Raw genomic sequence first — 14,459 nt, 5'->3', positions numbered from 1 at the left:
GAGTAGGCGTTGAAAAAATTAAACCATTTAGAACAGTGTAAAGTTTGAATTTCCCGCCGTTTGACACGAATGACATTTGATTATGTTTAATCGGGACATAATTGAACATGTTTGTTTTCAGTAAAGGGTGCCCTTAGATATTTACTTCGAGAATAGGAATCGTTAAGTTATTCTATTTTTAATGTAAAACATTACAAAAAAATTAAAAAAGAAACTCTTTTTTGGCTCTAAATTTTAGGTTAGCTGTCAACATGCAACAATTAATCTACGCTTTAAAAAAGCACAACAGTTGACGGTTTCCAACGCCTCCCCAGCGCAGGATTTCATTTGAACGCCCGATATCTTTCATCAAAGATAAAGCGATTGCATAATCTTCAAAATTGTCGTTAAAGAGTCGATTATGAACGGACCACAGATTATAGATCAGTGATCACGGATCAGCTGTTTAAATTTAACCTCACTTTTTGCATTTTTTGTGTTTTTACTCTACAGATTGGCCAGTGGTGCGTTCACAATCGACTCTTCAACACCAAATTTCATGAGAAATTTAAATGAACACCCGATACAAGTTAAATTATTAATATATCGACGAGGGTATGCAATATATTAACTCTTAGGAGACTTATTTTTTTGCTAAAACATTTTCCCCATTACCGTACTTTTTGCAAACGATGAGTAAAAATGTATTTATTTATAGAAAATTTTTTAGAAGAAGATTAACCAGAAGAACAAATAATTCACTACCTATTACAATTTGAAATAAGTAGTCAAATAAATTCTAGTAGGTAATTAGATCTTAAATTGGTCAGTAAATATTCACTTAGGTGAAATTTTCGAAAATCTAGACGATGGTGTTAAGAAAAACATTCACACAGAGTTCAAACACATTTGTAGAGTCATGTTTAAATCAATCTGGGACAGTTGTATTTGTAAACTCTAACTATTTTATAAACTAACGACCATTGAATTGTTAATTTTAGCCAAAATATCTTTTTAAACATATAAAATGTTAATTAATTAACTGCTCGAAGTCCCATTTAAAACCCAAAAAAGAAGTCGTCCAAGATTTATTTGAACATGACTGTACATACATACCACGTAACTTCTATGTTTAAATATATTGATTGGAGAAAGTAGAAACTTATCACCTCGAAAACATAATATAAAGCATGAAGAGATTTATTTTAAGAAATCTTGTTGAAAAAATAAAGCAATGTATAACCACAGATAGAAATTTTTTTATCAACTGGTTCTGTCATGTTCAAATATGGAAATATAATCACAAAATGATGTTAAGTTCATGGTTACTTTTATTTTTGAAATGGTATATATCAGTCTCTGATTTTTTTTTTGCTGGAGGTAAACAAGCTCTTATTGAATAAATATAAAAAAGGAATTGAATAAATGAGAATTTATTCTTACTTTTCACCTCGATTACACCAACTGAATGCAAGTTAATTGACAACAATAATTTCTATTGTTCACATTCATGACGGTTGTAATATGATTAAAATCCTGTTGATTTATTTGAGGAAACTGTATAATTTATCATCTCCTGGAGAACTCTATATCGTATATTTCATTTAAATTGCTCCATTCGTTTTTGATTAAATCGATAGATTAAAATAGCAAACAAACGGGAGCTCTAAAAACACGCTGAAATACCTACACGTTCGAACCAATAAAGTATTAATAATTCAGAACAGAACTCAATTAATTTGAATTTACTCACTAACTTCCTTTTTTTGATAAGTAAATATTAATCTACGTCTACGATTCGTTTTATGTATAATTAATTCAGAAACTCGTTACGCAAAATAAAACAAAACTTAAGCGAACCGATGTGGATTCAGTTACCTGTTCATTTTTAAAAATTCTAATTAAAATCTTTGAGGTATTTTTGCAGTTTAGTTCTTTGATAATGGTGTTTTATCAGTTGCGAACAGATTCACATTTCGTTTATTTAGTCAAAATTATACAATGCTGTTTTTTTGGTAATCGTTTCAAGCGAGAGATTTTTATTAAATCCAAATAAAAGATAGAATCTTCACGGGCTGAATATCGAGTTGGCAAGGTTGGATAAGAAACAATTAAATTCCTGCACCTAAATGAAGAGGAGTCGTGTTCTCGGAATGAAAACGTCGAGTATATTATCTTCATTTATTAATTTTTGCGGTCTCGTGATCTGCATTTTAATTTCGTGTATCACGAACATTTTCAATTTATTAAGTTATCACCGGCTCCTGAAATTAATCTCGTCGTTGTCGTCCATTATCCGCGTTTCGAGTTTGTAACAAATATTGACGAAGAACACTCGGTGACCGAAGTGGCTCTCCGGAGACGCTCCCCGTATTAAATCCAAAACAGATTAACCGTCTTGCATGCTAACGAGACGGCCCCAGCACGACGACAATACCGCATCTATGTTAATTTAACGTCTGTGATGGACACACGGCCGATTTCATGGACCATTACTCAGGACTATCTGACAAAAAGTGGTCAATTTAATTTGCCTTGCATGACCGCATGACTTGAAAATCTTCCGAGCGGTTAAACGGAATTAGGATTGTTGGGGAAACATGAGGAATTATGATATACGGACGCCTGGAACGCATCCATCATTGAAATATTAGCAAAACGAAAAAGAAAACGCTTTATGGGCCTGAATAATGTCTCCCTGTTGCCATCGCGTATTTTCTCTTTCGGCCACGCTCATTTGAGCGCCCGGAATGGTTCCGGACGGGTTCCAGGGGATCCCGATAAATTGGAGCCTGCTCCGGTGTGGCCGGGCCCTATTTTTCATATTCGTCTTGCAGTTGTTGCACTTAAATAATCCCGGCAAATCGAGTGGCGATCACAATTGATTTAAATAAATAAGTCCTAATTAGCTGTTTTTATTTAAACAAATGGAAAATACTGTACCTATTTGAGTTAACAATATTTTGTTGAGGACTGGTAGATATTTGAATGGTTGTTAGAGTCATTTTATCTGTCTCTAAATTGCCTTACTCGATATGTGGACTTCTAAAGGTGTAAAATGGTTACGTAAGTACTTGGGAAACCCTTATATTTGGCGGTAATGTGGTAAGTAATATTTTTCAGTTTGCGTTGAATTTCCGCGGAGCCACCCGCCCGGTGAAAAACCGGAATCCTTCCCTCCACCTTCCACATGTACAAATCTAATATTAAATAAACCGCACTTTGTGGGGGGCTGTAAAAGGAGCGCCTTCAAAATTACATTACATCCATCAGCGAAAACTGATGCAAACGATTGATCTAAAGACGTTTGCAAACGATTTGTGACGTACACTTTCCCATCAACTTGCTGACATACATTCTTGTCTAAATCACCTTCACCTTGAGGTATCGCCGCAATCGGAGGTGCCCGTTCACCTGTATTCAGTGTCAGTTTCGCTTTCGTTCTTGTTTGTGCACTTTTCTGTTATCATCTTTACAATATGTCGGTGTAGTGTCTGTTCCAGTCGCGACGAGAAAGCGTTTGTGGTCGGAGCTTGTTAAAATAAAGTGCATCGAACCGGGCCCGAAGTCAACTAAATAACAATCGTGTTTGTTGTCGTGAACAATAATTGTGTTCAATGTTTGTGAATAATTAATGCCCTAAGACAGAGAAGGTGAGCCGCAAACTGAAATTTCAGCGTTTACCCATCTACATAATACACCTATACCAACCCTCCGATTCAATAAACATGTGTGATCTGTTGACAGTGAGATTACTAATTACTGCATTGTCAGCTACAGAACCCCAATCGTCTTAATCTAATTTTATCAACTTTGCTAACACATCGAGGATGCGATTAGCGTAATTACACGTTGGGCGTATCACGTGGAAATAATTTCTTTTTAAATCAAAATGCATTTTGTATCGACACGTCGTTTTCACTTCGAATAAACATACTCGTACAGACATTTTGTCGGTGTTTAAGTAAGTATGTTAATGACATTCACGCTTTCGTTTTATCATCAATTTTATCGGCAATAACTGAGGACACTTTGATATTGTCCAAACTGTACATTTTATCTAACTATGTACATTGAAACCGATGGAGCTGCTTCCTGTCATTGTTTATATCGTAATTTAAAGGTCTCTAAGTAAACAACAAAATTAATTCTTTTAGGAACTGTATTTTCTCGTACCACAAGAAGGAAGTGATGTAATTTTTGAATTAAAGCCAGAAATCATATTTTTTGACTAGTTGAATGTTTTATGTCCAAGATAAAATTCTGTTAAATGAGATAAAGATATCCATAAACCTATAAAATGGTTTAGTAGAAATAGTGTCAGAGGCCTTTACCCAGATTACAGAGTTGTTCAACTGTGACATTATACTTTTTAGTGTTGTTATAAAAATGCATGCTCTGATTTGTAATTTATGCTGACTTTTGCACCAACAATAAATAAATCAGAATTTGAGTTTTTCTCTTAGATTAAAAAATCTCATTTCAACCGTAACATTGTTATTTGGGTCACTAATGGCGAATTTTTTGGTCGTTTACATTTAATTGCCCAACAGCAACTTGAGCAACGGTTAGCTAACATTTAAATTTGTGGAGTTAATTCTTAATAAATTTTAATCTTTGAATGCACTAAACCTTTGTTTTTTATTTTGATAAGGTTAAGTGGGTCAATAATGTATTTTAACAAAAGATGAAAACTTTTGCAAAAACAACAACGAATCGTAATGCTGATAATGAGCAATTGAGCGAAATCTTGTCTACGAGTAGATCTCAAGGTTGTTTTTAATTGAAACCTAAATACATACATATACGATAACAAAAAATGGTCTAGCTGTGTCTAACTTAACGTTATTAAAATTAACAAGTACATAAGTTCAATCTAACGGAGTGTCCTATTATATTGGCAGAATCACTAATAAATTTCTGTATCATCTGTTGCTTTAAATAAGGTCACTTTCAATTCTTGTCAATTATAAAATCTGGAAAAATTAATGGTTGTTAATGTACTCATCGGATTTTAAATGTAGGAGGAAAACTGCATAAAATATAAAATTCAAAAAGAATACAGGGTGTCTCAGCTAAGATTTTCGAGCTTAATATCTCGGTTATTTGCCAAAGGATTTTTATGAAATTTAAAATGCAGATAGGTTAGACGGTGAAGATTCAATTAGTAATAATAAAATTACCTCAAGTTAAAAAATGTAATTTTAACACATGTTTCTTTTATTGAAAATTAAGCGTAATTATTATTAAATTGTTAAACATTAAAAAATAGGTGTCTGCACAAAAAATTAACTAAATCGCTCTTCTGATTCAACGAAAAAATTAAATTTTATTGTTAAAAATTTAATGTAAAATTTGAAGGTATTTGAGCAGTTACCTTTTGAAACAATTGATGATTAATTGCCAAGCAACATTTTGTACACCCTTTAAAGTCTGTCAAAATTGGGCGCGCTTTATTAGAAACGTCAAATTGTGAAAATTTATTGAAAATACTCTAAAAATAGACTACAGTGGCAGAAATTGCAATATTGTTGAAAAAGGAAATCATTTTTGCCTACGGAGAGTGTCGTAAGAATTTCAATGACACAGTGGAACACTATCCAAATGTAGGTTTTGAAGACACAGGAAGCGTATGTGAACTAAATTACCTTGCTAAAATATCCCGATCGTGTTTTAGTCCTTTATGGAAGAATTAAAGCATACAGTATAATAAATTACGTCCAAATGTTGTCTTTAACTTTGTAAGTGTTTGTAAGGTTAGAAAGATAAACGTCAAATATGTCAGCTGCCTTTGAGAGAAGAGGGGTGACCAAAATTTGGCGATAGTGCGCATTTGTTTCATACGCGTCTACGTTTTTGCATCTGCAGCCACGTTTAACACAGTTTTTTCTTTTTTCTTGCAAACCAGACGTTTTTCAAGGACGAGTTTTTCCCTACAGCATTTTTTATTGACGACCAATTTTTTGATATAAATCTTAAGTGATTCAACATTTTAAAAAGCCTGTAAAAATTACGTTTTTAAGATTTGAGTTATTGCATGAATGGAATTTTATTCTTCACCGTTTAAAATATCTTCATTTTAAATTTCACAAAAATCGGTTGGAAAATAACCGAGATATTAGGTTCGAAAGTCTTAGCTGAGACACCCTGTATATGTATTTTAATTACTTTTAGGAAAGGAAAGAAATTATGTAATATGAACTGATGAGTCTGCTTCACTCGGATGGAGTTCTCTGAATGATAAACAAAAAAATTGTGTAGTTCCATAGATATTCAGGGTGTATCTGAAATATATGTGTTAATTTTAACATGTAACAGATTTTGTGAAATGAAACGTTTTTTCTATTTGAATTTTTTACGAAAAAGCGTTACAAATAGATTTAAAATGTGAAATAAATCATCGATCAAAATCTGTTGGGTAAGGGCAAAAATTTTCTGTTGTGATAGAAACGGAGCTTTGTCAAAAAATATACATTGTTATAGAAAAAATTAAATACGTAATTAAAATTAAAATTCTCATGGTTACAAAAAAAAGATACTAGTTAATCACGCAAAGTGACTGGTTTGGTAAAAATTGGGGGGCAAAAAATTTTAAATTTTGCAAAATGTTATAGAAAAAAGTTTCATAAATTGGCGAGTTCTTCCACTGGTTAAAATTAACACATATAGTTCAGATACACACACATTTGCAGATTAAATTGAAATGTACCTGGGCGGAGCTAATAATTATATTTGCTAACTTAGCTAATATAAACGTCAAACAACTGTCAATATGAAGCAAATTTTAATGCAAAAATAGTTTTTACTTCAGAGCATAAAATATTAATTATTATTGAATCGTAATAGTGTTTTGAGTAACGGTAAATTTAAATTGAAACAGGTATATGCAACCAAAAATACTTCCATGCATGCAGAGCATCTGAAAGTCTAGATTCGGACATACGTCCAGAATGTCAAAGGCTTTTTTGGAAATTAATTTGGCACCTGTTACATTCTCAGCAAAGAGCCAACCACAAACAAACATATTTTCAAAAATTGTTTCCACATTAAAAATAAACAAACTGTACTTTACAATAAATAACCATTCGTTGATAAACAATCTACTACATATTTCGTTTGTCAGCCAATGCCTTCATGCATCTGGAATAATAAATATTGTTAAGCCAAATATACCTGACACTATAGCAAATATAAAACAGAAGTCTTTACATGGGAGATACTTTAAAGAACTAGAACAACCAGAAGTTAATATTCAGGCCTCTCATGCATGGCTTAAGAAATCAAATATTCACCCTGAGACGGAGGGTTTTATATTTGCAATACAAGATCGTGTTATAAATACAAGAAATTATAAAAAACACATATGCGGTTTACAATCGATAATTGATAAATGTAGGATTTGCGGAACTGAAGGGGAAACAATTGAACACATCATTTCTTCTTGCACCGTTTTGGCTCAAAGCGAGTATAAGAAACGTCATGATATATTCGCTAAAATTATACACATGAATTTAGCTGTTAAATTCAATTTATTAAAGAATACACAACCACATTATAGTTATACACCAGAAAGTTGTTTGGAAAATGACAGTTACAAGTTATATTTTGATAGAACAATTTTAACTGACATTCATATTAAGCATAACAGACCAGACATTATAATTTTAAATAAACAACAAAAGCAAGCATATCTTTTAGATATAGCTGTTCCAAATTCACATAATATAACACAGACATATAACACAAAAATTAATAAATATTTAGAGCTCTCCGTTGCTATGAGAAATCTTTGGTGTTTAGAAAAAATTTCGATTTTACCACTTGTAATTTCAGCAACGGGAATAGTACCGCAATCTCTGTTTAAAAATTTAAAAATTCTGGATTTAGATAACACATTGGTAGTTGAAATTCAAAAAGGTATATTATTATACTCATGTCACATCGTGAGGAAGTTCCTTAACATTGACACAGAACATAATACACAACAAAGTCAAAATGCGGAGGCGAGAAGTCGGTAATTATGTTGATAAGCACTGCACTATTACTTGATAGTAATATCCGTAATAGTGTATGTACTCCGGCAAAATTGCCGTGCCGCCGGGTGGAGGTGGGAAACGAAATGAATTACCCTGGTATAGACAATTTTTTAAAGAATTTGAAATGTTGAAAAATTCAAAGGTCGTTCTAAACTTGGCACATTAATAACTAAATTATTTGTTTCCGTTTGACATTCATGAAACATACCGGATTTATTAAAATACTTCTTGATAATTATACTTCGAAATTGTACAAATTAACGTTATGCGAAACCATTCGTGTAAATATAGTAATTAGTAAGTACGTAACTATCTTATTAAATTTAATACATCCGTCTAATTACCAAGTTTGGAAGTTTTGCTCCTCATTCTGGGGATCTTAGTGACCAGTTTTGTTAGTCATTCAAATATCCATTTAAGTTCGGAATATTCAAACAACCTTTCATAAACAAACTATTTTTAGTTTTAATTTTAATCTATTCATGCTTTTATCTTTATAGCAAGCCCATGTAAGACAGTGAAACAACCCATATTTGATGTCCTTTCGCATAACTCCGTCAATTAAAAAAAAAAATTAACTTCATATTTAGTTTTTAATAAAAAAACAAGGCACGGAATCGAGACCGGATTTATTTATTATCATGGATATTCCTATATCGTATCAAGCCTTTTTTGAAAGCACCATTTCTTATTATTATCATTTATTATATCGGGTGTCTACAGAGTAAAAATACAAACAACGCAAAAAGTAAGGTTAGATTTAAACAGCTGATCCGTAGTCTGTAATCTGTAGTGCGTTCAAAATCAACGCTTAGGCTTACTTTGAGGATGCATTTAAATGAACACCCGATACTTTTTACACATGAAGTAGTGAAGTTACAACGGTATCCCGGCGGTCACCCATCCAGGCATTGGCTGCCCCAGACATTACTTAACTTCATTGAACGAACGATGATAGTGGGACCGCCGTAAATTAAATTAATTGCTTTTATTTTAATAATATTTTTCGTAAATACTTGTAATGCATTTTTTATGTCTATAATTATTTAAATCATTGAAACGAAATCATGTAACAATTATTATCAATATGATTGTACGACTCATTAAAAAGGCATATCAATACTAGCTCGTTGCTTTGTGTTATCATTGTTTTGTAGAAGGTCGACCCATATCATTCCCCATATAACCAAAAGTGTCCGATAAAGATTAATTTTTATTACTGCATTCTTCTTTGTCCCCGAATACATATTATGTACATTACCAAAGAACATTACATCCAGCTCGGTCACCTTGACCTTTTGGTTGGAAAGCTTTTGTGTAAGATCGCAGGAACATGCAACACAAGTTACATACTACACGCTGTAGATATAACGATCCTGGCCAATACATTGTGCAAACTGTCGTAAGCTTTTAATTGCTTAAATTACAAAGTTTCTCGTTAACCCCTCGCCACCATCAGCACGGTCTGATTATAACGGCAAGTTCGAGCCTCGCAGGAAAACTATCCTCTTTACTTAATTACAAAGTATCACTTTAACATTATCATCAGAACAGTTGGCAAGCTGATATTCCTGTGTCTGTTGCGGCGGACACATCCTGACCTCTTCTAATAGCTTCGCCACAGAAATTCCCACCGACAACGGAACGCACAAAAATTTGATCGCGTCACATCCAGAACAGTCTATTAATGCGTCGTGCTGGTCACGGCTACAAAGGGGTAACAATTGTTAATTCAGGACCGGAGTAATGAGAATCGATCCGGAATTAGTCCCGCGATGGGCTCCATATTGATCACAGCTTTATCAACTATTAAGTCAAAGTAAACAGTTTGGACGGGTATTAAATATTAAAGGCTCGCTCTTCTGGCACAACTATGATTATGGCGCGGGAACGTTGAAATTTTTTTCGTAACATGATTTCATACCCTGATTCCTTTTCAGGCTCGGACTGTATAGAACAAACTTCCAGCCCACAATTCCTGGCACGATGATAAGGAAATTAATTATAACTTGTCTGAATACTTCGCCTCGCATTTACCAACACCTTTCATGTCGCCAGATAAAACACACACACTTTTTCAGCAAGTTTTTAAAACGAGATTTAATTGCAGTTTATGCTTTTTTAATTAAATTTAAATTCACCCGACAGTTTAGCTTGATTCAATTAATTCAGTTGTGCGGACGCACTCCACCCCCGAACCACCGACTCCTTTTTTAGCGCCAACTTCATAGCTTCGTCGCTATTTTTGATTGTGTTCGGATGGAGTTTTAAAAACTTACAGCTTGTCATGAAAACCTGTCACAGTGAGTGTTCCAGTCGTAGTCACGCACGATGCGAGTCGAGTTGTTCGCATTTTTCATAATTCCAACTCGACTTCAAGATGCAGTTAGCCTGCGGGTGGTAATATATTTGTTTTTAAGAATATCGCCCGAAACCATCTCGTCTAGTTACAGTAAAATTATGTGTTTATGTAAAATTTTCATTAAAAGCGTGCCAGAAATTTCATGTCCGCCGAGATTGTATTGATCAATAAAGAAATTAAAAAATTATTTATAAGAATACTCTTATCGCGGGGATCAAGATGTGGTGCGATTAAGTCGCGATAATATGGAAATGTATTTTAAAACATAATATTATCTGAGTTTTGACATGAAAAGTGCTAGGTTGAAGTCGAACATTAACACGCGTATCGAAGTTGAACTTGTTCCAAATTTCAACATGTTCTACAAAAAAACAACAAAGAGGGTACAATTATGAATGAGAAATTACGGTACTTACGAAATCGTAGAAAATTGTGGACAACAAATTTTCTTCCATTATCTGTTATTTCCGACGTAATTGGGAATCGAACGCACATATTGATTAATAAGTTGCCAGTCACCACATAAATATCGTACAAATTAAAGGAAAGATAAATCGTATCCCGTTAATTATTTCAACCACCTAACTCACGCAAAACACCATTTTAAGATTTATATCATTTGCAAGTTGTAGTCACGAATTCTATTCAAGTAAATTACTACAACATCCACATTAAATCATATTTAATTTCCATTTAAATATGATTTAACAATTAGCAAATTCGACAAACTTAAAAGTTTGTCCTAGACTTCCGGGTTTCTTTCAACTCTCTAAACTAGAACGTTTTTACAGTTTCATAAGAAAATGTGTAGGTTGCAGCGGGAATTTCTCAAATCTGAAGAAACTTATCTTGTTTTACCCAATGTTTTTTATGTTTCTTCCTCTATCTCAAATTATTCTCCATTATTTCTCAAAGTATTCAAGTTCAATTCAAAGCATTATTATTATTATTAATGCATTCGATGGAAGAACTCATCAAAAACATTTCCCTCTCTCTGAATTACTACTTCAGAAATCGTTTGTTTTTTTAATTTACATCCGCTTGATTGGAAATCACAATCTAAAATAAAAAGAAATCACAATGTGTCAGGTCTATAATTTCTCCCAATGACATACAGTTCGTTTTTTTTTGACTTGAGTAATTGAGAGAGATTTTGTTTTTGACGTACTGATTTTACTGAAGTTCAAATTCTTTTGTTTTTAGTACTTTTTATGTTAGTGACAAAATCATATCTAGAAAACCTCAATTGGCACTTATTTTGAACATTACCAAAAAAATACAAAACAAACAGGACAGTATATTTTTAATGTTTTCATAAATCAATGAGAACAATGGACAAGTTGTATCAGTTGGTTTCGAAGCTCTTGAAGCGTTAGTGTAACTTTAATTAACCTCAAATACACAAATTTTTGACAAATCTCAATTAAATTAGGGAAAGAGGAAAATGGTATTCTTGCCTAATAATGAAAGCTTAAATCATAACACAAAAAGTTACTGAAGCTATCACTTTTACTAACTCAGGTCAAAAAAAGACCTACTACGCATACTTTTTTAACAAAACTGTTTGGTAAAAATCAGATATTTTGGATAATAGTATACAACGTGTAACAGAAATAAGTACATTAATTTTAACCAGTAACAGAACTCGTCATGATGAACAATTTTTTAAAACATTTTCCTCCCCATAAATTAACGAGCCGTTCAGCCGCTTACGTAAACCTTCTAAGCACAGCGACAGGGTAGCGAAATTTGTGCAAATTTTTAAACAATTTTAACTCCTTAACAAGAACGTTTACAAAAAAAATGTATTTAGAAAAGTTGTTGCTCTTGATGAGTTTTATTACCAGTGAAAATTAATGTACTTATTTCTGTTACATGTTGTATTATGTTATAAGGAGCAAAAATGAAGTTTTATGTACAGAGGCTGGTTTCTGTTTCAAAATCAAAAATCTACCACCTGTTGAATTATGTTGGCAGAAAAAAAGAAATCCGTAGAATAAGTTTAATTTTTTCCTTCCGCCAAAATTTGACCTTCAGTTAATATTTATCAAATTATAAAAATGCCTCGAAAAACAAGGAATCTTTTAATCGCTAAATTAAAGCGAGCGCTCATTAAGTGCTTCGAAGAATTTAAAAAACACCATGAACTACGACCAAAATGACTGTCAACAGTTTTCTTTCATAGCCCCACGTTTTTCTGACACTTTCAAACACACTTTTCGAGGTAGAATGCAGTGTTGGTGGATTTTTGATTTTGAAACAAATTATAGTTTATTTAACGAGTTCGTGTGTAATTTGGGCTTTTTTTGGCATGAGTGGCCAGTTTAAAACGCGAGTGAAACGAGCGTTAAAACCAGTGCAAAAAAAAACAATTTACACAAGAACGAGTTGAATACAACGTTTTTTTGTTCGACGAGCTCCTTACAGGCTCCAAATATTAGCTTGACGTTTCATTTTGACAGTTGTGACATTTATCAAAATCCGTTCACTCAGGAGAAAATTCCCAAATTCTGACAGTGTCGAACAAAAAAGCTATACTATTTTTTCTTCAAACCTTCATAACCAATTATTTAAGAAATGTTAAGAAACCAGGTAGGAGATTGGGTAGACTGATAAATTAATGCAGCTTGTTTTGGAAAGCATTAGTATGACAATGACTAACCTCGGGTGTTTTTTTTTTATTTCACCTCAAAGTAGGCGTTGAAGAGTCGACTGGGAACTCGTGTAAAAACGTAAGATTTAAACAACTGATCCGTCATTCGTAATCCGTAGTGCGTTCACAATCGACTCTTCAACTCCTACTTTGAGATGAAATTTAAAAAAAAAAATCGATTTTTTTTATAATTATTCGTTTGTCAACAAGTACAAGTTTCTTGATTAAACCTTATTTATTCACTTCAGCTTTCAATATGTCACATTCAGAAACGAATTTGTTAAAATTTGAGTTGGCAATTTCAAATGATTTAGCTAGTTTACTTCATCTACCGGTCGTCAGCGGTCAAAAGCTTTTTAAGCGATCCGAGTGTTTGAAAAAGATGATGATAATTCGGTGAAGTATGGTGAATGTTGGTACTGTCGCGAGCAATAAATTTTGGTCGTCAATGTCATTTCAAAATTTGGATAGATTGTCACAAATTGAAAAAATTTCCCTGCCTGATTATGCCCATGTCAAAAAAATGAGAACAAAATGACAATTAATGTCATACAACATGATGATAGGTTATGATATTTATGACTTTTACAATGGAGAATTTTCGATTGCGTTGAAGAATGACCTTGACGACCAAAATTTATTGCTCGCGACTGTACACTTTCATACCCTAAGTGGTTAAATTTTGCAAAGATTTTTATGAGAAAAGTGATTTTTTTTCTATTAAATAATACAAGCTGCAACTTGTCCATATTTTGATATACATACCTACATACGAGTACTATTGCGGGCAAAAAAAGTGGGACATCAAATTTCTGTCAGTTTTGAAAAATTCGATGTAATTCAACCTTTATTGTAATTTTTTTGACACTATTCCAGCTGACAGTTTAAAAATTTATTTTATACTCCTATTTTCCTTTTCCAAATGCCCTCTTCTTTTGATAAAGGTAGATTTTGATTGGGACTTTGCATTAAATAAATATTCACTACGTGCTTACTTACAATCATTCCCTACTACCTACAATACTCTTAATGACAACGTCAATCAATTGAAAGTAGGGTTAGAATCAGATAAGGGTTATTTCACATTAAAACTCAAGACAATGACATTGATGTCCCACTTTTTTTGCCCGCAATAGTACATATTTTCACCAAACTTTTCTTCTAACAGTTTTCCAAACGTAAATTATCTTTTAGTTGACGAATCTTTCAAATGCATAACCCCCTTATTATTATTTTATTGTAAATTAAATCATGAATTTAAAGTAAAAACCATCATGTGACACTAAAAAAAAGGAAAACTCTCGTTGGTTATTTCTACAAAGAACCGTTTTTCCCAAAAGAAATAATTGGCACCAGTGCTTATTCGCAAAGTGAATGAACCTTGACACCCATTAGCCGTTCACGATTTTTTTAAACACGCAGCAGGCCA

The 14,459-nt window shown here is 32.8% G+C and overlaps 1 protein-coding gene across 14 annotated transcripts in view; it reads left to right on the top strand.

Annotated features, from left to right (window-relative positions):
- Glut1 (Glucose transporter 1) overlaps nucleotides 1-14,459 on the top strand; it is a 201,663-nt gene that overhangs the window by 89,151 nt on the left and 98,053 nt on the right. For 4 of the 14 annotated variants that reach the window (XM_069039679.1, XM_069039712.1, XM_069039722.1 and 1 more), the window contains exon 1: nucleotides 3,370-3,632. The exons of 9 other annotated variants lie outside the window; for them this stretch is intronic. The gene's annotated coding sequence lies outside the window, so the exon portion shown is untranslated. Of the gene's footprint in view, nucleotides 1-3,369; nucleotides 3,633-14,459 lie in introns of those variants that run through there. One more of the 14 variants, XM_069039728.1, reaches the window with a different exon arrangement.

Source organism: Tenebrio molitor, chromosome 1 (genome assembly GCF_963966145.1).
Source record: "Tenebrio molitor chromosome 1, icTenMoli1.1, whole genome shotgun sequence".
Lineage (NCBI taxonomy): Eukaryota > Metazoa > Arthropoda > Insecta > Coleoptera > Tenebrionidae > Tenebrio > Tenebrio molitor.
Note: the sequence above shows the minus strand (reverse complement) of the source record. Positions and strands in the feature narration are given on the sequence as shown.